Source organism: Paramisgurnus dabryanus, chromosome 8, assembly GCF_030506205.2.
Source record: "Paramisgurnus dabryanus chromosome 8, PD_genome_1.1, whole genome shotgun sequence".
In the NCBI taxonomy this organism is placed as follows: Eukaryota; Metazoa; Chordata; class Actinopteri; order Cypriniformes; family Cobitidae; genus Paramisgurnus; species Paramisgurnus dabryanus.
This window is the reverse complement of record NC_133344.1, coordinates 9,374,327-9,396,740: the sequence shown is the minus strand read 5'-3', so window position 1 is coordinate 9,396,740 and position 22,414 is coordinate 9,374,327. Positions and strand designations below refer to the sequence as shown.

Genomic DNA, 22,414 nt, shown 5'->3' with positions numbered 1-22,414 from the left:
ATCGAGAGCAAAATACCCTGTTTGCTTTATTTATATATTGTTTTAACACATTACTTCTAAGAAAAACTTTTACATGAAACAAATGTATTCCCCAAAAACTATCTTTGGCTAAATCTATGTGATAAAATTTCTGTGAATGTAAAGATTTCAGTACGACCATGACAAAAACAGTAAACAGTTTATTAATTTAATGCTATTGTGTGTCTATATAAGTGGGATTATTATACAAAGTCAAAAAGTCTAACACCATTTGATTGAAAATTTTATTTAAACCTGCAAGATAAATCGTCCATCAAACAATATTAAACATTTAGCCATGAAATGACGCGATGAAAAAATCAGTTTGAAGTTGAATATGCATGATAAGGTATGGAAGGTTAAGTTCAGTAAAGTAACAGGATTAAAGTGCATCGAAGGTTTAGGTCTCATATGCATACGTTCAGTTTCTGGGCTTATCCTCCCAGACAAAATGTTTGAGCTGCCTAAATTTTAAAAAATTTCACTGACATATCTAAACATATACCAGTGCTTTTTTGTCTCAAGATGCACACCAGTAATCTTTATAAAACCTACTTAAATGTCTTAGGGGTGGTTTCCCGGACAGGGATTATCTTAAACCAGAACTAGGCATTAGTTTAATTGGGTAATATAACTAGTTTTAAAAATCATGCCTTAAAACATTACTGTGAATTTTAAGGCAAAACGAAGGGCACTGATGTATTTTAACATATGTCAGTGCAAGTTAATTTTTAGTTTGGACAGCTCTTAAATTTATTTTAGTCTAGGATTAGTCAAATCCCTGTGTGGGAAACGACCCCAAAATTTAACAAAGTCTTAGTTCTGGATTAATTTAAACCCTCTCTGGGAAACAACCACTGAAGGTTTTACACTATTAAAGTGCAAGGCAAGGTTACAGTGGTTCAAAGAAACATTGTTAATACGTATCAAGATCGGTTTTAAGAGCAGTGACCTTAAGAAAATTAAACATAATTTTTTTATGGTAAAAGTTCAGTAACCATGTTTTTTTTTAGGGGGGGTATTAGCTATGCTTTATTTATACTTTATTTATAGCTAAAATGACTGTTAAAACCATGTTTTTTTTTTGTGGTACCCATGGTTTTTCTACAGTAACCATGTTTTTTTTGTTTTATCTGTAGTAATACCATGGTTAATTTTGGTAAGGGGAGCGCATCTCAATTATGAACAAACAGTTGTCCACAGTTCTAGTGACATTTTCAAACACTCATCTTTTACAGATATAAGAGGATGTATATTCATGTCTAGCTATGCCAGACAGCTGTGTATGCTGTTCACACCTTTACAGGATGTCATACGCTAAAAATGTGAAAGAGCAGAGAAAAAAGTCTTGCAAGACTATTGGTTTTGCATCTAGGACAACTGTCTGTAAGATACTTTTAAACTCTGAACTTATAATAAAAAATGTAATTGCAAACATTTTAATTAATTGAAAAAAAGTTTTATTGAAATGTATTAAAATTAAAGTGTCACAGGGTGACTTAGGGCGGAACCAAAAATGGAGAGAAGAGGTTCCGCCCGGACAGAATTTTTAAAAACACTGGTTTACTTCCTGGTTCTCCATGGAGACAAACGAAGCCAAATTCGCTACAGGTGCAACTAATTAGTCAAGTAAAGTGTGATTGGAGGTTGTGGGAGGATGAAGCATTTAAAAAGCTCTGCAGGAACACAAAGAAAGGAGCGACTGACACGGGGAAAGCTCCTTTGCCAAGGGCAGATTGAAGACACGCACCTTTTGAAGAGCCCGAAGGCTCTGTTGATCCGGGGATCGCTGGAAGCGAGTGGAAAGAAGACAGAGCCACAGGAGGCGAAAGAAAGGCAAGCTGTGGATCTTTTAAAGGAGCACCCCGAAGAGCTTGTGTGGTTGTGTGCAGTGTGAAGCGCTGTTGGTAGTATCTTCCAGTAAGTTGGCCGTAGGCTGTTTATCTCTTTCTCGCTGGAGCTTACATGATTGTGTGGACATTGGACACCTTAAAGGTTGAAGCAAGATTGAACCCATTGTATGCTGAGGCGAAATACTGAAGAGGAAGTAAAGAAAGCGTGAGTGTATTTCTGCATGGAGAATCTAGAGACGTATATTATTGTTGTATAACTCTAGGAGGAGAGACGCCCTGTGTGTGTGTGACCGAAGCAATCGTTAAGGAAACGAGAACAAAGGACAGTTGGAGCTAAGAGTGATAGTGTCCGTGAGTATAACATACTGAGTTGCTTACACATTGTGTGGACTATTTGTGTTGAAGCGATTAACCTCTGAGTGAAGGAGGAAGGCCCTACCCCTAGATTAGCGTGGTAGGAGAGCCTAAAAGACTTTTGGCTGGGGCTAGCCACGACGACGTATCCGCTGACTGAGCTGCAAATACCATCACCGAACAGACCCTTACGAAGTGGAGAAAGGCGGGCATCTTTAGTGTACACTGGAACGTGGTGGGTGAGTCTTTGTGCTGTGGAACTTTCACTTTTGACGTGGTGCTGTGCATTGCTGTGTAGTGCTGTGTGTCTTGCCTGATAAAACCCCCCGCCTTCGTACGCCTCGCCGAGGGAGAACCGAAGAGGCTGTCAGTCTTGGGCGGCCATTAATTATATGCTGTGAGCACGTCCCAGGTAGAGAATAACCGTGTGGTGTCCAGAACGTTTCCAGTCCTTGACATTGGAGTGGGTCTAGGAGTGGCGGTGAAGTGCTGGAGTAGTACAGTTGTGTGAGTACGATTACGAGTCACTAGTGTGGATATTGTCATCTGTGTGATACTTATCGTTGCAGAGGAGAGGAGTGGACAATCCCGTCTGTTCCGAGGTCTCGTCGAAAGGGCGCCCCCGTCCTGTATTCGACCGCCTAAGGAGGGTGAGGAAAGGGCAGCGCTCGGCCCGGTGAGCCAGCACGACGTTTTCCCCCTTCCCGCAACCACCGAGTTCGTCGAGAGGGTTTAGCCCCCGACGCCCCACGAGAACCATTTACTCCAGCTGACGCATCGAAGACATCAGTGTCGTAAGTCCGCCGCCCCCCGTGTAATCAAATTTAATATATTCTAGGATCTGTCTGTTAGGAACAAGGAACGTGCTGTGTAGAGTCGGAACGAGTAGAACGCCACGGAAAGGAACCGTGTGGAACCCGTACTTACGGTACGCTGCGCCCAGCAGAGAGGTGAGAGTAAACCAAGTAACCGTGCCTCTTGTGTCCCAGCTGTTGCCTGTGGAAAGAGAAGAGAGAAAGCGAGTGAGCGCCACGGAAAGGAACCGTGTGGAACCCATACTTACTGTACGTTGTGCCCAGCAGAGAGGTGAGAGCAAACCAAGTCCAAGTAACTGTGCCTCTTGTGTCCCAGCTGTTGCCTGTGGAAAGGGAAGAGAGAAAGCGAGTGAGCGCCACGGGAAGAAACCGTGTGGAACCTGTACCTACTGTACGCTGTTCAGCAGAGAGGTGAGAGCAAACCAAGTCCAAATAATTGTGCCTCTTGTATCCCAGCTGCCGCCTGTGGAGAGGGAAAGAAAGGAGAGAAGGAAGAGGAAAGGAATCTATACTTACCCGACGGTGCTCCGAGTGAAGGCGAGCAGAGGTCTTTCACTGTTGGTAGGTCTGACCCCCTGGTGTTCTGCAGCAGCCTGCAAGGAAAAGAGACACCTGTGAGACAAAGGAACATTCGTGTAAACCCCAGAGCATATACAGAGGAAGAAATCCGCACGGAGAGCAAGGTACACAGAAGAATTTCACCAGCTAAGCACTCCTCTTGTTTCCAGTTCTGCCTCCAGTGGGAAAAGGAGGGCGCCATGGGTAGAACAGCCCAGGCAGGAGCCTGCGTCCTACATCCCTGGCCAGTGTCTGGCCCTTGTTGCCCCCCCATTTCTCTAACACTCTTTCTGGCTGTAGCCTACCTGGAGGGCAGAACCAAGAGTAATAGTTTTACTTTCCCCTTCCCCAAGTTCATTTTAATTATTTAAATTTAATAAAGACTTGTTTTTATACTTACCTGTGCCCGTTGTTGTCTGGTCATTGGGTTGGCTTTGGGGACCTCCTCGAGGTGAAAGTTGAGAAGGGGTGTGGCTTAGGCATATAACAGCCAGCCCCCGGGCGTGACAAAAGCAGTTGCACTATTGGTGCCAAACTTCACTGTAAACACTAATGTCATTGAGTACAACATCAAGCATAGCGTCAGAGCCTGATCTCACAAGAATTTGAACATATTTAACGAGTTGGCTAATTCGAATGAAATCGTACGAATTTAACTCCTTCGCTGCCAGGATTTTTTTTTTCACAAAATGCCTTTCAGGAAAATTTTCTTCTAAAAACATTAACATGTAAACTTTCATCCTATCTATATTTTTTCTTTGCTTATAAACTATTAAATGTGGATATTTTTCTTCAAAAAAATTTTTTAGCAAAAAGCTGAAATTGCATTTTTGTAAAGGAATTTTGTTAGAGATCAAATTAAGAACGATTATCAAAACATACAGTTTAAAATTTGTAAAAAAAAAAATCTGCAGCAGGCACTTATTTTGACAAGACACGTGATACACACAGGATCTCTCTATGTGCAGAACACATATTTTGACATTACGAACCACACACATGATGGGCTACATGTTGTGACGAAATTCGCATCAAGTGCCCTCGAAAAAAGAAGTCCCCGGCTGCCACTGAAAGCCACATATTTGAGCTGCCTTAATTTAAAAACATCTTACCATATAGGCAAGATACAGTCAATACAGTCTCCAGAAGATGTGTATAAATAGCACGAAGTGTAAAACTCGTGCAATACATACGCCAAATTCCACTTTCCATACGCCAGTCCTTCCCATTCACTTAAATGGTGCATCTTTATTTGTCGTTTTATTTATTGGTTTCTCAATTTTTTTCTGTTTTTTAAACCAATTTCGCTTGGGTTTAGGGTTAGATTTTAGATTTGCTTAATGAGGTTACTTAATATACAGGTTTCTCCATGTTTTTGTCCATATTTAAAGGCGCTCTAAGCGAATAATGTGCGACGTCACTTCCTGTTGATGTTTGAACTGTTTTCAAACAGACGGCTCCGGTAGCTAACTCCTCCCCCTCCCCCTCCCTTCCGTGCTTTCATGAACGCGCCCAACCCCCACCCCCAAATCCTTCTTGTCGTTTATTGGCTGGAATACTTTGTTTGGTTTTGTGCTGCTAGGTTTGGCCATTTGTTGATATTGCCGTTTGTGAAGTCTGGGCTGTCTACAGAGATCGCGTTTTTTTACAGTTTGATCAGCGGACAGGCAGCAAGCAGATAGTGAGGAGATGTTTCCGGTATGTAACAAAAAATGTTTTATGGTCTAAAACGCTTCAATTCGCTTAGAGCACCTTTAAGCCATGGTCGCTTGGAGTTGGGGTTAGAGTTGGGGTTTGGGTTAGGATGTCATGTTTATATAACAAAAAGGTGTTTTAACCCTAACCCCAAGCGAAAATGGTAAAAAATAGCAAAAAATTGAGAAACCAATAAATAAAACGACAAAAAAAGATGCACCGTTTAAGTGAATGGGAAGGACTGGCGTATCATATGCACGCCAAAGTGGAATTTGCTGTATGTATTGCACGAGTTTTACACTTCGTGCTATTTATACGCATCTTCAGGAGACTGGGCTGTTTAATCCTATAAACATTGTTAATAAAGTTTTAAGATTGGTTTTAAAAAGACTGAGCACATTTGAATTATTAACAAACTGTTGTTCAGAGTTCTGTTGATATTTTCACACATCTCTCATGTGTCTAAGAGGATGCATATCTATATGCTGTTCACACTTTAACAGGACATCATGCGCTAAATATGTGATAGAGCAGAGACAAAGTCTTGAAAGGCTATTGGTTCTGCATCTAGGACATTTATCTGTAAGATGAAATTAAATTACAAACATTTTAATTATTTGGGTTTTAGGGTTTTATTTATTATTCAGTTTTGCATTTCCACACTTCACTGTAAACACTGATGGCATTAATTACAACATCAAGCATAGCATCAGAGTCTTCCCAGCCTGATCTCACAAGAATTCGTACATATTTTATGAGTTGGCTAATTTGTATGAAATCATAAGAAAGGTAATTATGCAAAAACATATGATTATCATAAAAACCAATAACGAAATCCAGCCCAAACGCCAACAGCACAGGGTTCAAGACAAATAGTAAAAAAAATCACACCAATTAATACGAATTAGCCACCTTGTAAAATACGTACTGTCAGGAAGTGATCACCTGACTGTTATTATTAACATACTTTAATGAAAACATTTAAATAACATTGCTTGCACAGATTACATAGCCTTAAAGGCTGGCTCGAATAATATCTTATGTGAGGACTGATGTTTATGTGTGTGAAATGTTATAAAAGTATGTTGAGAGTAGTTTTATGTGGATAATAGTATGTTCTTGTGTAGATTATATTATGTCTATGTATGGTAACACTTTATTTCGATAGTCCACTTTAGACATTTTACTAATTATAAGTAACTTTGCAACTACTTATCAACTACCAATCTTTAGTGAATTAGTAGACTGTCTGCTTAATATCTACTAACACTTTATTGTGATGATATCTCAACAGACATTCAACTGACTATTAGTGTCTTTGCATGTGCATGTCAACTTATTCCACTAACCCAAACCTCTTCCCTAACCCCAACCCTTACACTCTACTAATACTCTAATGACAGTTAGTTGACGTATAGTTGCAAATTATTGAAAGTTAGTTGACATGTAGTTGCAAAGTTATTTATAGTTAGTAGAATGTCTAAAGTGGACTATCAAAATAAAGTGTAACCCTATGTATTTTTATAAAATTCATTTATTTCAGATTTTGGAGCTAAATGCCGTCACCGGGGCTATATTCTTCTAAATTACAGGTTTGGATTTGATCTTATGGGAACACACATACAGAAAAAATGTTTACCTTCAGATACAGCTTCTTTACTGTTCATTTCTTCTCTTCTTTCTCATTTCTGTTGCTCTCATACTACCAGAAACTTCCTCTGTGGAAGCATCCGTGAGAATTGAAACTCCTCACCTTGGTTAAACACTACAGTATAAGCAAAACTTTAAACCCACACTGAACCAATCATATTTTAGTTCCTGGCACAGTTGGCACTATATAAGCTTTGTTTATTCTTTATTATTATCATCAGAAAAGAAACGGTTGTACATCAGCTTTCAACATTTCAGCATCTTTATAATTCATGCCACAATGGTAAGTTTCACTTTAATACTTTTCAATGAGCAAACTTTTTTGTTTTAAATGAACTCTCTGATGTTTGTACAGATGTTTTCAATTGAAGGCCCTTATGTTAGCCTAAATGTTCCTAAAAGACCATCTGAAACCTTTATCATGTCATAGGTAGCCTGGGATATAGACTAAAGGGGCAGTTTCCCAGTTTAGGTTTAGATAAATCCAGGACTAGGCCTTAGTTATATTTGGTTATATAGTTATATTTTTACAAACATACCTTACAAAAAAAACAATACTGGTGTGCATCTTGAGACTAAACAATGGCACTGATATATGTATGTCAAGATATGTCCATGCAAGATGTTTGTAAATTAAGGCATCTTAAAAAGCATTTTAGTCTGGGACTAGAAAAACTCCTTTCTGGGAAACTGCCCCAAAAAATGCTGGGATAACCCAGGGTTTGGTCAAAAAGGGACAAGCCAAGCCCTTGGGTTAAATAAACCATTTTTTTATATTTGACCCAACAATGAGTTAAAACAACCCATCATAGATTTAATTACAACCCAATGGGCTGGGCTTGTTCCTTTTTGACCCAATGCTGAGTTAAAAATGATCAAGCATTTTTAAGACAGTTAAATGCAGTGTGTGCAAGATTTGTGAGGTCTTACGCAATCAAATTCATTGCAAACAATTTGGAAAGACATTGTAGAGTATAGTCAAAATATTTATCGATTAAATAATGAATAAATAATTATAAAACAATTATTATTATTATTATTATTATTATTATATATATTATATATAATTATTATTATTATTATTATATTATTTAAACACACAATTAAACTTACCAATCAAAAGCGTCACAGAGTGTCACAAGTGACCTTTTAAAAATAACTTTAAACATACAGTGCTTTAATTAAATTTAACCATTTATGGACAATACTAGAAACTTAGTCTTTCACTTCACAATATTTTTTTTATATATTTACCTCAGGCATCAGCAATTACTGTAAATCTTAAGACTTTTTGTTCAATTGAATTGTCGCATACTGGTAAAATATATATCTTGCAATGCACAGTAAGTCACTTTAAATTGTTTGCAATATGTGTGTGTGTTTGGTTTAGATTCTTACTGTGGTAAAGAAGAGCCTCGTCTGGATCTTTCTCTTTTTTACTCTAAGTGCACAGGATCACAATTTGGACCCACAAACCCTTGCACGTATCGTGAAAACCTTTGAGAGCAAGTAAGCAGTACATTTAAAAATCATGTCCAAAATATGGTAAAATAAATTAAAAGTTTAGAAATGCATCATAATTTACAAATTATTATCAATTGAAATATTTTTAAATTGCATGCCTAAACTAAACATTTTCTTCGTAAATCGTAAATTTAGCAAACTCTTGCACATAATATTTTTTTACGTATTCATGTTTTAGGTTGGGTAAATTAGGCCAATATGCCATAGCCTTCAGAGTTGAGAAGGAGAACTGTCTTGCACACTCCAAATATTCGGGCAACGACTTGATAACGGATGAAGTGAAAAACAGAATTCAGAACAACGAGGTCTATGTGAGCAATAACCTCATAGCTGCGAAAGCTCTGAAAGGTAAAAAAACAGAGCATTCAGAGTTTCGCCTGAAAAATCATCTGAAAGATATCTTAAATGTGAAAGACAAATGTGTGATTTTTTTCACTGTAAATTCACCCTGTTTGACAACATGTTTAGCAGACAATGGAAAATATACCATTAAAGGTAGCCTTACAATGTTACAAACGTATCATGGAATTAAAGCCCTTGCTTTTAAAAAGGTCTGGAAACAGGATACAATAGAAGCACTGAAAGCAAAACTGAAGGCAATAGCACATAATTTGCCATCTTATCAGTGTGAAAGCAACGCTGGATGTAAACGCCTCTTTGCCCGAAAGTCACAGACACATGAAAATGACATGACTATTTTAAACCTTTAATTTCTATTATTGTTTAATGTGTATTGTGTAATATTCATACACTGTAACACTGCTTATGTTCTGCTGACAACCTTGTTATAGTATGTTACCTGCCTAAGGAAATAAAAACATATTTGAATGAAAAGTAGTGCTACTTGTTGTGTAAATATTCAATAATAGCAGAAATTAAGATCAGTAACAGTTGAGTCCTCAACCAGTCATTTGTCTCAACCTGAATGCACACATATTTCTAATAGCAGTACTTTGGTCTTACTATAAACTTAAAGCAACACTAAAGAGTTATTGCTCTTTGCTCCCCCTACAGGTTAGACGCGTAATTGTTCATCATCCACTCTAAACAGGGTGAATGGCACTTTCACATTCGCTTTGCAGCCCTCTATCGGCCAAAACCGCACTAAAGAAGTTTCCAACCATCGGGTAGTGGTCCTGTAGTTCGAGTGAAAACTACAAAAACTTGCTTTACGGCAGACCTACAATCCAATCAGAGCCAGCAATGCTGCAGTATTTACGAAAGTGCACTGAAACTTTTTTGGAAACGTTATTTTAAGGTAAAAAAACTCTTTGGTGTTGCTTTAATTCGATTAAATATTAGCCTAATACTACTACTTTAACAACACAGGTCTGAAGCACACATCTCTAGTATGTATTTATTAATGTTATTTTAAGAATTGTAGTGATGGATGTGTCCATCCTGTTTTCCAAAAGGGACCCTTAAGTGGGTCACACAGAGTGCATTAAAGAACTCTAAGGATGATTTTAAAGCTTAAAAGTGTTTAAAATCATATCTGGACATCTGAATTGTAAACAACCAGTTATTTGCAGTTCTAGTGACTTTTTTACACAGTCATCTCTGTGTTAATGCCTTCTTAGGGTTTTTTTTTTTTTCATGTTCACTAAACATTACATAAAAGAAAGCATACAACATTACATAACATATATAACAGGGGGAGACACATAACAGATCTTACTACATTAACATACATAGTTTACACAGAGAAAAATAAATAAATAAATAAAAAAAGAGAAAAATAAATAAATAAAATTAATAATAAATATAGCTGCAAGCAGCGATTACCGGGGTTCAAGCGATCTGGGACCTTAAATCTGACTTTTTCCATGTGTAAGTGCTATAATTGGGTCCCCAGTGCTTCTATCAACATAGAAAACGTTAAAAATTAGTCTTAAAAACGCTGCTGTTATCAAACTTCTTTTAACGTGAAACAGATCAACCCAGTAATATGTTTGGGAAACCATTCTCTGTAACCATGTGAAAAATGACATCGTTCAAATTTTGCCTGTTTTGTGAGGTAGGTAGCAAGGCGAATTACAATAACACCGCCCCCTTTATCTGCACTATCCAACCACAGCACTGCCATTTAGTGCAGAGAGAAAAAAAATAATTGACAGCTCAATTGAGTTTCAATTGCAACAAACCACCATCATTTTGATCAGTGTTTGCATTTCATCCGCTCATTCGCATTTTAAAGGAAACACCCAAAAACAGCACAATTTTTACATCTTAAAAAATCTCATAATATGACCCCTTTAAGACCTTTAAGGGCATGCCTTTGTATATTTGCTGCATTGTTATCAAATCTACTTAGAATCTGAAATACTAACATGTTACCAATTAGGTCCATTTTCTGAAGAAAATATAATGTGTTCCCTTTCAGTCGGTCACTACGACGTCACGTCGTGACCGACGAATTGGGAACTCGCTTAGAGAGACCAATCTGCTTCGTATACTACTAAAACGCCAATGAACTTGGCATTGAGATATTTGCATAATGCTGGCGCCGCCCCGCCAGGTGCCTTTATAAGCAGTAGGTGCAAATAGGGAAATTAGCTTTTTCGCTTCGAAAGCCGGCTTTATCTGCTACTGAGAAGCTACTCTCTGCTCTTCTGGGAACGGTTGCTGAAGTTGATTGACAAGCAGTACTAACACAGCGGACGCTCGCAGTATTCCACGGCTCTGCATCTTTTTTGTTTTGAGTTTAGTGTGTGCGTTGCCTTCCCTGTGGGCATCATCAGCTGAGCACCTAAAGAGTGATTTCCCTAAAAGAGTGATACGTGAGAGCTCTGTGTCTTTTTAAAGGCAGCCACTCTCTCGTATATGCGGAGATCAGCGTCCTTTTCAGGATAGCTTTTCGCCGTGCGATCTTGGATGCGAGAAGTATAAGGGTTCCAGTGACGGTCACGAGCGCTGTCTTCGTGCTCAGGCATCGAGCACTCCGGGGCTGCGTTCGTGGAGAGTTTCTGTTCTCTCTGTGAGAGCATAACCCTCTTGGATTGCGGAGACGACTGTCGTTTCTACGGGAACGCTGTCCGCGCCTTTGCAGTGCTGACGCCGCCATGGTGCGGCTGTCAAGCGCTCGCAGGGCGCCCTTCGCGTCACTACGCTGAGTAGGACGGAGGATGCGTCCTCCACCTACCGGCCTTCTCATCCTCAGCCGGTTGAGGCTCCGGTGGAGACTGCAGAGTCGTGTTCTACGATGTCTGCCGAATCCATTGGACCTCCTTCTGGTCCCGTCACTTCTGCAGCATCAGAGGGGTGTCCATTTTTCCTCCGAGGCAGAGTCGTTCCGGAGATGGCGGCCGTGCCCGCTCGAGCGGCGGAGACGGTAGAGTTGGAAAGGTTAACCCCTATCCGCCCGAACCGTCCCGCCCACATGATTGGTACTTCGGAGCTGTTCGGGCCTCTCGGTCCTCTCCTTCTGTGCCTTTCTTTCCCGACGGCACGAAGAGCTGACGTGATTGCGGCCGTCCGGCCGTTCAGCTTTCACCCCTCACCTCCCTCACCAACGGAGCCGCTAAGGCCGGGGACCCCTTCAGTGGAGCGGGATGCGTTCCTGGAGGGACCACCCAACCCTTCCCTCCCGTGTTTGTAGACAGTCGTCCGGTTACGGACGCTGCCCATCAGGCATGCCGGAGAGGCGGCTTCGGCCCTGCACGCAATAACGTTGCTGCAGGCTCACCAAGGATTTACGAGGGAGGCCGCGGCCTTCAGTCGTGCGATGTCCACCACAGTGGTTCAAGATCGCCACCTTTGGCTGTGTCTGGCTGACATGACGGACGCAGACGAGAACAACTTGAATGCTCCTGTCTCACAGACCGGCCTCTTCGGCGAGCCAGGGGAGTCGTACAGCTCCGCTGCGCAGACTGAGGCGATCTCCTAGGTCACGCCCCGGCGGAAGAGAGCTGCCCTTGGTCCACCACGCCGGCTCCTCAGTCTGCCTCTTGCCATCGGCGTCCTGCGGCGACCACCTCCGTTCCCCTCCTCGGACCCCATCTCGGCAGCGCAGGGGAACCGGTCGTCAGCAGCTCGCCCCGCCCGCTTAGCCGCTTCCCGTGAAATTCGGGAGTTTAAGTGGCCAGTGAAGGGCGACCCGGATTGGCAGAGGATCACTCTTCAGGAGATGGAGCTCCTTCCCCCGATAGTGGGTCGGGTGGAAAATCCTTGGTTTGCATATGTTCCACCGGCTGTTCGGCCGGTACCCACTTAACCACACATAAGAGTGCATTCCTCTTCCCTCTCTAGGTCTCCGGAGGATCGAGAGAGCCGTGAGCGCCCAGGTGAAAAAAAAGTAGTATTTAATGTATTAAAAATATACTTAAAATTTAAGTAATATGTTTTTAGTACATTTGTATTCCCAACGTGCTTATTTAAAGTGTATTAAAAATATGTTAAATAGCTTTTAAATGTATTTCAAAAAAGTGTACTACAAGTACGTTGGTAATAAATATATGCTTAATTACACTTTTTAAAAGTATGCTAAACTCAAGCATACTTTTAATGCATTTCTAAAAAGTGCACTAGTGTTAAGCTGGTAACAAATATATGTTTAATTACACTTTTTAAAAGTATGCTTTTTAAAAGTATGCTAAACTCAAGCATACTTTTAATGTATTTCTAAAAAGTGCACTAGAGGTACACTGGTAATAAATATATCTTTAATTACACTTTTTATAAGTATGCTAAACTCAAGCATACTTTTAATGTATTTCTAAAAAGTATACTAGAGGTACGCTGGTAATAATTATATCTTTAATTACACTTTAAAAAAGTATGCTAAACTCAAGCATACTTTTAATGTATTTCTAAAAAGTGCACTAGAGGTACACTGGTAATAAATATATTTTTAATTACACTTTTTATAAGTATGCTAAACTCAAGCATACGTTTAATGTATTTCTAAAAAGTATACTAGAGGTACGCTGGTAATAATTATATCTTTAATTACACTTTAAAAAAGTATGCTAAACTCAAGCATACTTTTAATGTATTTCTAAAAAGTGCATTAGAGGTACACTGGTAATAATTATATCTTTAATTACACTTTAAAAAAGTATGCTAAACTCAAGCATACTTTTAATGTATTTCTAAAAAGTATACTAGAGGTACGCTGGTAATAATTATATCTTTAATTACACTTTAAAAAAGTATGCTAAACTCAAGCATACTTTTAATGTACTTCTAAAAAGTGCACTAGAGGTACACTGGTAATAATTATATTTTTAATTACACTTTTTACAAGTATGCTAAACTCAAGAATACTTTTAATGTATTTCTAAAAAGTACACTAGAGGTACGCTGGTAATAATTATATCTTTAATTACACTTTAAAAAAGTATGCTAAACTCAAGCATACATTTAACGTATTTCTAAAAAGAGCACTAGAGGTACGCTGGGAAAAAATATATGTTTAATTACACATTTAAAAAAAAAGTATGTTAAACACAAGCATACTTTTACAGAAGTTTTAGTGTATTTAGAAAAAAACATATATTTTTTTAAACATGTACATTAATTTAAATAGGCTAACATTGCAATTTCAACATCATATCATTGAACTTGCATTATATATTGCTTTTACAAAGTTAATCCACATAAATTTGTTATTGTTTATATTCAAACAACACACGTGACGGACCTGACTAAACCTCATTGGTTCTTGGGATTCAGTACGTCACATTGGCTTCCTGATTCAGTTGTTCGATACACAACGTGCGTGATCGTTGGTAAATGTGGATTAAAAGTTGAAACTAAAACTGTTAAATTATATATAGTGATCATCAGAGGACTTGGCTGAAACAACGCGATTCACATGGATTACTTCGGCGATGTTTTTTATTGCTGTTGCGATTTACTTTTTGAAATGTGAGCAGTTTTTAAGTATCAAGTGGATCTGACATCGAGGGGAAATATACGTTTCTTGGATTTTTATTTCAAGTACATCGGTTTTTGTTTGAAGATGAATGAGAGAACATGAGGGTAAGTTAAGTGATGACAGATTTTTGCTTTTTATTTTTAGTGAACTATTAAATAAGTAGAACATTTAGTATTACAGTATGTCTTAATTTTAACCCAGCTTCTTAAAGCGTGTATGTTGTGTGGCTTTTGGAACATAACGTTACATTTTTTTTGTGAGTAAAGTTAAGTTAGGCATTTCATTTCTCTTGTTGTATTTCAGAAATCATAACAGCCTGTCTTTTTTTAGCACAGCGGCATTCAAATTGACCAATCAGAGCCGAGAATATCTAATAAGTCGAAGTAGAGATGAACAGATGAAGATACAGCCCGTAAAAATACTTATTCTTGGTGGTAAGTTTTTAGTTCTACAGTATTTGTATAACATTTAGATAACTTTTGTGTTTTTCTAATGCTAATGTTTATAGAGTAACTAAACCCTAAACCAACTTTTTTAGTTAATGATCTGTAAGAATGATGCTTTATTAGTGTAAGTTTTTTGACATTTGGATATAAAGTGTTTCAATACTACAATGTTGTAAAAACGTCTGAGTGCTGCCCTCTTCAGGTTGAACGGTGGCTACTGTCAGGGCTCGAAATTGCGAATATTTTGTTCGCATATGCGACCGAAATTTAATCTGTGCGACCTTAAAATATATTTGGGAGCATTTCTGCGACTGCCCATTTTGTTGTGGTGCGACTTGATTTAGATTGTGATGCTGCGTGCTGCTGTCCCAGGTTCAGTGTTCTCTCCAACGTTACATAACCAATCAAATTTCACCATTAAGTTCTTACGTTTAATGAAGACCGCAGATTGGCTAATATGAGCGTCAGTCATTCCTTGTTGCCGTGCTACGTTGGTACGTGAAGCGCGAAAATAAGACGCACCGCGAGCATGACGAGAACAAGCCGACTACAGCCAATGTTTCTACTGTAATTAATGACGACGATCCGGATTCAAATGCGACTCCACCACCGGAAAATAAGGCTTGACGTTAAACCTTTCAGAGAGAGTGGCTTAAAGATTTCGAGTGTCTCCTCTATGAAAATGGCTCGATGTAACTTACTTTGCTTACTGTAAATCCTGTAAAACGGCGTTGGTGGCGGAATCAAAACATTTTAAGCGCCAGAACTTGCTTAAACATGGCGAAAGTGCTAAAAACACAAATAGTGTCATGACAAATGTGTTCATTATTGATGGAGACACCGACCTGTCTGTCAAAGAGTGTTTGATAGTGTATGTGCGCATGCGCTGGTGAATGGACATCCGACAAACATCCTTGTGGTCCATGTTGATGTGGAACACGACAATGTTGATGGTATGTTTTTATAAAAAAATATATTTTTAAAAACATATTTAGTAGTAATAGCATCCTGGTAATGCAGTTATCAATACCAATATTAGCCTTCTATATTAAGCCTTCTATATTAAGGTCACTTTTGTAAATGTCCCAATTAATCAGTGTTTTACGTGTTTGCTAGATTTTCTATTGTAATCTTAATCATTTTACCTGTAATCTGTAATTGGTAAATTATTATTGCTATACTATTTCAAAAGCAGTTGGGTATTAATTTAGGAATCTATGCAGTAAAAAATATAAAATAAAAGACCAAATTTAAATGCTGGCCATAGGATATGTAAAGCCTGGTGGTTGCATTTTATTTTAATAAAATAAATCTATTAACATATACATTGTAGTTGTGGTGCTTTTTAATTTTTGGATAAAAGCGCCTAAATTTTTGCTGGTGCTCCTAACTCTTTAAAGTTGTGAGCACCAGTGCTACCAAAAAAAAGTTAATTTTGAGCCCTGTACTGCAGTTGAATTTTCCTATTGGATGTTGGACCGGACACATTACAAAGACAATAATATATTACTAACGTGATTAGCCTGCTGGACGAATTGTAAAAAACAGCACAATGTAAGCACTGCTAGTACAGGCTAGCTGAATATATCTTAATGATTACAGAGATAAGACAACACATAAAACTTGCAACTAGGGATGCATATCAATTAATCGTGATTAATCTATAGCAGAATAAAAGTTTTTGTTTACATCATATATGTGTGTGTACTGTGTATAATAACTTTGTATAGTTAAATGCACACACATGCATGTATATATTTAAGCAATGTTTACATATGTATATACATTTGTATATTTATGTATAATTTATATTATATATAAATATAAATACTTAGTATATAAATATATTTTTTTCTTAAAATTATACATGCATGTGTGCATATTTATATATACATAATTATTATACACAGTTCACACACATATATGATGTAAACAAAAACCTTTATTCTGCTATAGATTAATCGCGATTAATTGATATGCATCCCTACTTGCAACCTTTCTCAGTTTGCACATCTGGACAATTCTTCACACATCATAGGTTGTAAATTTGGGTAAATCCAGCAAACAAGTAATTTTAGCGATTCTGCTGTCACTCTGCTTTAAATCTCCCGCATCAGAAACTTAAGAGCAGCCTTGAGTCAATTGTGGAAGTTAAGCGTGCATAGAGTCAGTCCATTGGCATGACTTCTGATTTCCTTAAATCTCCTTAAACAGAGGTGAACTTTTCTTGTAAGCAAGACCACAATAGACATTTCAATGGAAAATGCCCTTGGTTAAAATAAAACACAATTATCAAAGTAAAGAATATCCTGTAATACACACAGGTTGCATTATATCAGTGTCAGTGAGTTAAACCTCCTATAACCCTATGTTCAATGTAACTTGTAGAGTGCCATGTAGCGACGGATCAAACGGACACTCATGTCAAGCTTGATGAGGACACGGTCAAAGCTTTAAAAGGTAAACTGAGAAGTTAACAAAATTCTAATGCATATGTTCATTAATTATTGGTTAATTTTGTATATATTCTGTTTCCTTTTCACAGACCTTGTGATTAAGTCTTCAGTGTCTGAATGGCAAGAAGAAGTGACCCTCCACTTAAACGTGACATTTAAACTTCTCTGTGTTTTGGTTCAGCCATTTGTAGGTTTATCTCGAGTAAGTTCAAATGCACTTCTGCATTTGTCCAGTAACTTTTTGTTTAGAGAATTACATCATTATGATTATATAATTATTCAATGGTTGCATATTCATAGTGTACTTTTCCTATTGATGTATTAATGTTCCACAATTTGATAAAAGTAGCTCATTGCATTTCACTGATCTTTGTTTTATATTGTAAAATCATTTCAATAGCAGTAAATACATACTTAGTTGTTTCTTTAACATTTAATTAGTTGTTAATGATGGAAGAAACCGGTTCGTATGTATGAATACAGAATAGGTATCATTTTAGAATGAGTTAAAACATGTTTTGGTGGCAAACATGCAGGTAAAATAGTACATGTATAACATTCTAATAGTAAACTTGACTGTAATTCAAATGTCACATACAGTACATTAGAAATGATTTATTTTATGTATACAAATGTGTGGGCAATATATTATTATTTCATTTTGTATGCTATATTATTTATGTAATATTATTATATCTGAAATTATTAAATTACATTTATAAATGTTTAAAAGGTGGGTTCAAATGTGCTTCAAGTTGTAACTGAATACAATTTTAGAAAATAGCACAGTTGAGTACACTTAGATTGTCTTAAGTTTGTCTTAACAAGTACTAAATACTACTTTTTAGTATATTAAGCACAATTTACTGCACGAAAATAAAGAGCTTTTGGTACCTTAAGGTTGTGAACTTAAAGTGTATTTTAGTTAACTTTTTCACCTGGGAATACATTTGGTATATTATTTTAACATACTACTAGTATATTTTAAAGTAGATTCGTAAATGTTTAAAGGTGGGTTCAAGTTGTAATTAAAGATATTTTTTAAATACAGACCTAGTATGTTAAAATTACATTTTAGTTCAACTTCATGGTGTCTCAAAAAAGCACAGTTGAGTACACTAAGATGGTTTTAAGTTCATCTTAAAAAGTACTTAATACTACTTTTTAGTATACTAAGTTCAAAATTAGTGTGTGAAAATAGAGCACTTTTAGTATAATGTGGAAAGTGTACTTAAATAGTGTATTTTAGTGAACTTGTTTCACCTGGGAATACATTTGGAATATTATTTTAACATACCATTAGTATACTTTAAAATATATTTAAAAATGCTTAAAAGTGGGTTCAAGTGTACTTCAAGTTATAATGAAATATATTTTTTTAAATACAGACATAGTATGTTAAAAATACATTTTAGTTCAACTTCATGGTGTCTCAAAATAGCACAGTTGAGTACACTAAGATGGTATTAAGTTCATCTTAAGAAGTATTAAATACTACTTTTTAGTATACTAAGTTCAAAATTAGTGTGAGAAAATAGAGCACTTTTAGTATAATGTGGAAAGTGTACTTAAATAGTGTATTTTAGTGAACTTTTTTCACCTGGGAATACATTAGGAATATTATTTTAACATACCATTAGTATACTTTAAAGTATATTTAAAATGCTTAAAGGTGGGTTCAAGTGTACTTCAAGTTATAATTAAATATATTTTTTTTAAATACAGACCTAGTATGTTAAAAATACATTTTAGTTCAACTTCATGGTGTCTCAAAATAGCACAGTTGAGTACACTAAGATGGTATTAAGTTCATCTTAAGAAGTACTAAATACTACTTTTTAGTATAGTAAGTTCAAAATTAGTGTGCGAAAATAGAGCACTTTTAGTATATTGTGGAAAAGTGTACTAAGTGTACTTAAATAAAGTGTATTTTAGTGCACTTTTTTTTCACCTGGGCGGGTACACACCAGCTCCCCTACCTCTCCTCTATCGCCAGCGGGTGACCTGAGGAGTCCGAGCTCTCCGCTGAGGAGACTGGACCACCAGCACCCTCATCGGAGTCTGCGCTCTCCGTAGAGGAGACCAGACGACCGTTACCCTCAGCGGGCTCAGGTCAGTGTCACACACACATACTGTAGATGTTTATGCTGTCACAGCAGACGCACCGGCAGTCCCACCTGTCTCACTTCGCTGCCCCACCGCGGGTACTTCGGTAGTGTCGTTATTTCTCCTCGTACGGTGCCTGGGTGCTTGGCTTCAGTTCCCAGCCCGTTTCGTTGGGTTTTACGCACGATCCGCCTCGGGTACGAATCCGGCACACCCCAAAATTCGGGCTTTCGTTTCACTGTGGTGAAAGCGTCCGATGCACATGTACTGCGTGCAAAAGTCGATATCCTGTTGGCGAAGGATGTTCGAGCCGGTCCCTCTTACCGAGATGATGATGATGATAGGGTTTTTCCAGCCTTATCTCATAGTACCCAAAATACGCGGCGGGTTACGATCGATTTGATTTACGCACCGGCTCTACGAAGATGTTCTTTTTGGATGATAACGCCGAGGCTCGTATTTCAATATTCAGATCGGTTTGCAGCCTTAGACCTGTAAGACGTGTACTTTATGTGTCCATCTCCCCTCGCTTTAGACCGTTTTTCGCTCTGCGTCGTGGGGTGGGCATTTTAATACTAAGTACACCATTCGAGCTGTCTCTCTCTCTCCGTGTCTCCATGTGCTAGTCACGGCATTAAAATGTCAGAGAGAGAGCGTTGTTCGCATTCTGCTTTTTTCTACGTCGACTTATAATAGCCCGTTCTTGGCAGACGTGCGCGAACACAGAGAGTTAATGCTTCGGCATCTCGCTCGTTTAAGTCTTCAGGTCGACTGGGAAAGAGCAACTTTGCCCCGTGCGGAGGATCCTTTTTCTCAGTATGGAAATAAGACTCGATCGACTAATTGGCGTATTTAACAAGAGCGCGCAACCAGTCAGTTCTGACTTGCCTCGGTTTAATTCGAGGGAAGTACGCGGTCCCTCTGAAACAATTTCAGAAGCTCCTGGACATATGACAGCATGCTGCGGCTGTGACGCCGCCCGAGCTGCTTCATATGAGACCGCTTCAGCGTTGGCTTACGATCGAGTCTCGAGGAGAGCGTGGCACACCGACATACACCGTGTAAACATTGCACCTGCGTGTCATTTCAATTTTTCCCCGTGGTAGACCCGGCATTTCCGATAGAAGATATGCCCCTGAGGGGTCTCCTGGCATTCTGTATATTGCAATGCCCTCAGCACGGGATGATCAGCCACGTATGACGGGCTTGCAGTCTCAGGGGTGTGCATAGCACCCCAACTGCCGCGAGCGGTGCGCTGTATATCTGGGACTTGTACGCTCCGCTATGGAGATGCGAGGGAAGGATGTATTAGCCGACACCAATAACATTGCGACTGTTGCGTTATTTACCGTTAAGGCGGTTTTGCGCTCTCGTCACCTGTCGCATCTCGCTCGTCATCTCCTCCTTTGGAGTCAGAAGCATCTGAGGTCCCTTCGTGCCATTTACATCCCGGGTTCGCTCAATACAGCGGCAGACGCGCTTCCCGAGCTGCGCCCCCGGCGAATGGCGACTCCACCTCCAGACGGTCCAGCTAATTGGGAAGAAGTTCGGTTGTGCGTAGATGGATATGTTTGCGTCGCCGGACGATACCCACTGTCGCCTATTTTATTCACTAACCGAGGGCAGCCTCGGCGTGGATGCGTTGGCACACAGCTGGCCGCGGGGGGTGCGTAAATACGCATTCCTTCCAGTGAGCTTTATTGCGCAGACACTGTGCAAAGTCAGGCAGGACGAGGAGAACCTTTTTATTAGTCGCCCGTACTGGACTACCAGGAATGGGTTTTCAGAGTTAATGCTCCTCGCGACAGCCCCTCCCTGACGATTTCCCCTGAGGAAAGACTTTCTTTCTCAAGGAAGGGGCACATTATGGCACCCGCGCCCCGACCTGTGGGATTTCCATGTATGGTCGTTGAGCGCGCGCAAGGTTTAGGTGATTTATCGCAAGCAGTATCTAACACCATCGACGCGGTTCGAGCACCGTCCACAAGACGGGCTTACGCGCTTAAATGAAACCTTTTTCGTCACCCGGTGCTCTTCGCAAACGCAAGGACCCCAGAGAATGCCCATTAACATTGTGCTTTTATATCTTTAACATAGGTTAGATGGTAGGCTGTCCCTCCGCCATTAAAGTTGATATCGCCGCTATTTCTGCTTATCACTCACTTATCAACGGCAGATCAGTTGGCCAGCATGATTTAATTATTACATTTTAAGAGGCGCTCGTAGGCTAAACCCCTCGCGCCCTCCCTCTTTCCGCCTGAGACCTGTCCATGGTGCTGAAGCCTTCAGGTCTCCCTTTTGAGCCTTTGCAGTCTACGAGTCTGATGTTTTTATCAATGAAAACTCTGACCCTGATAGCATTGGCCTCCATGAAGAGAGTAGGGGATTTACATGCATTCTCTGTTGACGATTCGTGCTTTAGTTTGGTCCTGCTGTCTCACTGAGACCCAGACCAGGCTACGTGCCCAAAGTTCCCACCACTCCCTTCAGAGATAAGGTGGTGAGCTTGCAAGCGCTGCCCCCGGAGGACGCAGACCCAACCTTGGCTTTGTTGTGCCCCGTACGCGCACTGCGACTCTACGTGGTTCGCACGCAAAGCCTCAGGACCTCAGACCAGCTCTTTGTTTGTTATGGTGGCCAGCAGAAAGGGAAAGCTGTCACTAAGCAGAGGATGTCTCATTGGATAGTTGATACTGTCGCCCTGGCTTATAATCTTCAGGGTATTCCTTGCCCCTTTAATTTGAGAGCGCACTCCACACGGAGTGTTGCCTCATCTTGGGCTTTAGCTCGTGGTTCCTCGCTAACAGACATCTGTAGAGCTGCTGGTTGGGCGACACCTAATACGTTCACTAGATTTTACAGTGTTCGTATCGAGCCTGTATCCTCTCGTGTTCTTTCCTCACCAGGAGGAGCACGGAGAACAGTCTCGCAGGTCGGCTTGCAGCCTCCAACTGATGCTTCATAACTGTGTCAGTATGGAAGGCCTTCAGAACAAAAATGCGTAATGGTTTGAATTGTTCTTCCTCCGCTGCCTTGGCAGCCTTTGTTGCGGAGCATTGGC

At 39.4% G+C, this 22,414-nt stretch overlaps 2 long non-coding RNA genes across 2 annotated transcripts; both read left to right on the top strand.

Annotated features, from left to right (window-relative positions):
* Window positions 1-7,107: 7,107 nt before the first annotated feature.
* Window positions 7,108-9,259, top strand: LOC135771868 (uncharacterized). The gene is made up of 3 exons (XR_010543099.1): window positions 7,108-7,226; window positions 8,334-8,452; window positions 8,646-9,259. It is a non-coding gene; the product is annotated as an uncharacterized lncRNA (long non-coding RNA).
* Window positions 9,260-13,903: 4,644 nt separating this feature from the next.
* LOC135771872 (uncharacterized) lies at window positions 13,904-18,588 on the top strand. The gene is made up of 4 exons (XR_010543104.2): window positions 13,904-14,449; window positions 14,676-14,779; window positions 17,180-17,251; window positions 17,337-18,588. It is a non-coding gene; the product is annotated as an uncharacterized lncRNA (long non-coding RNA).
* The last annotated feature ends 3,826 nt before the right edge of the window (window positions 18,589-22,414 follow it).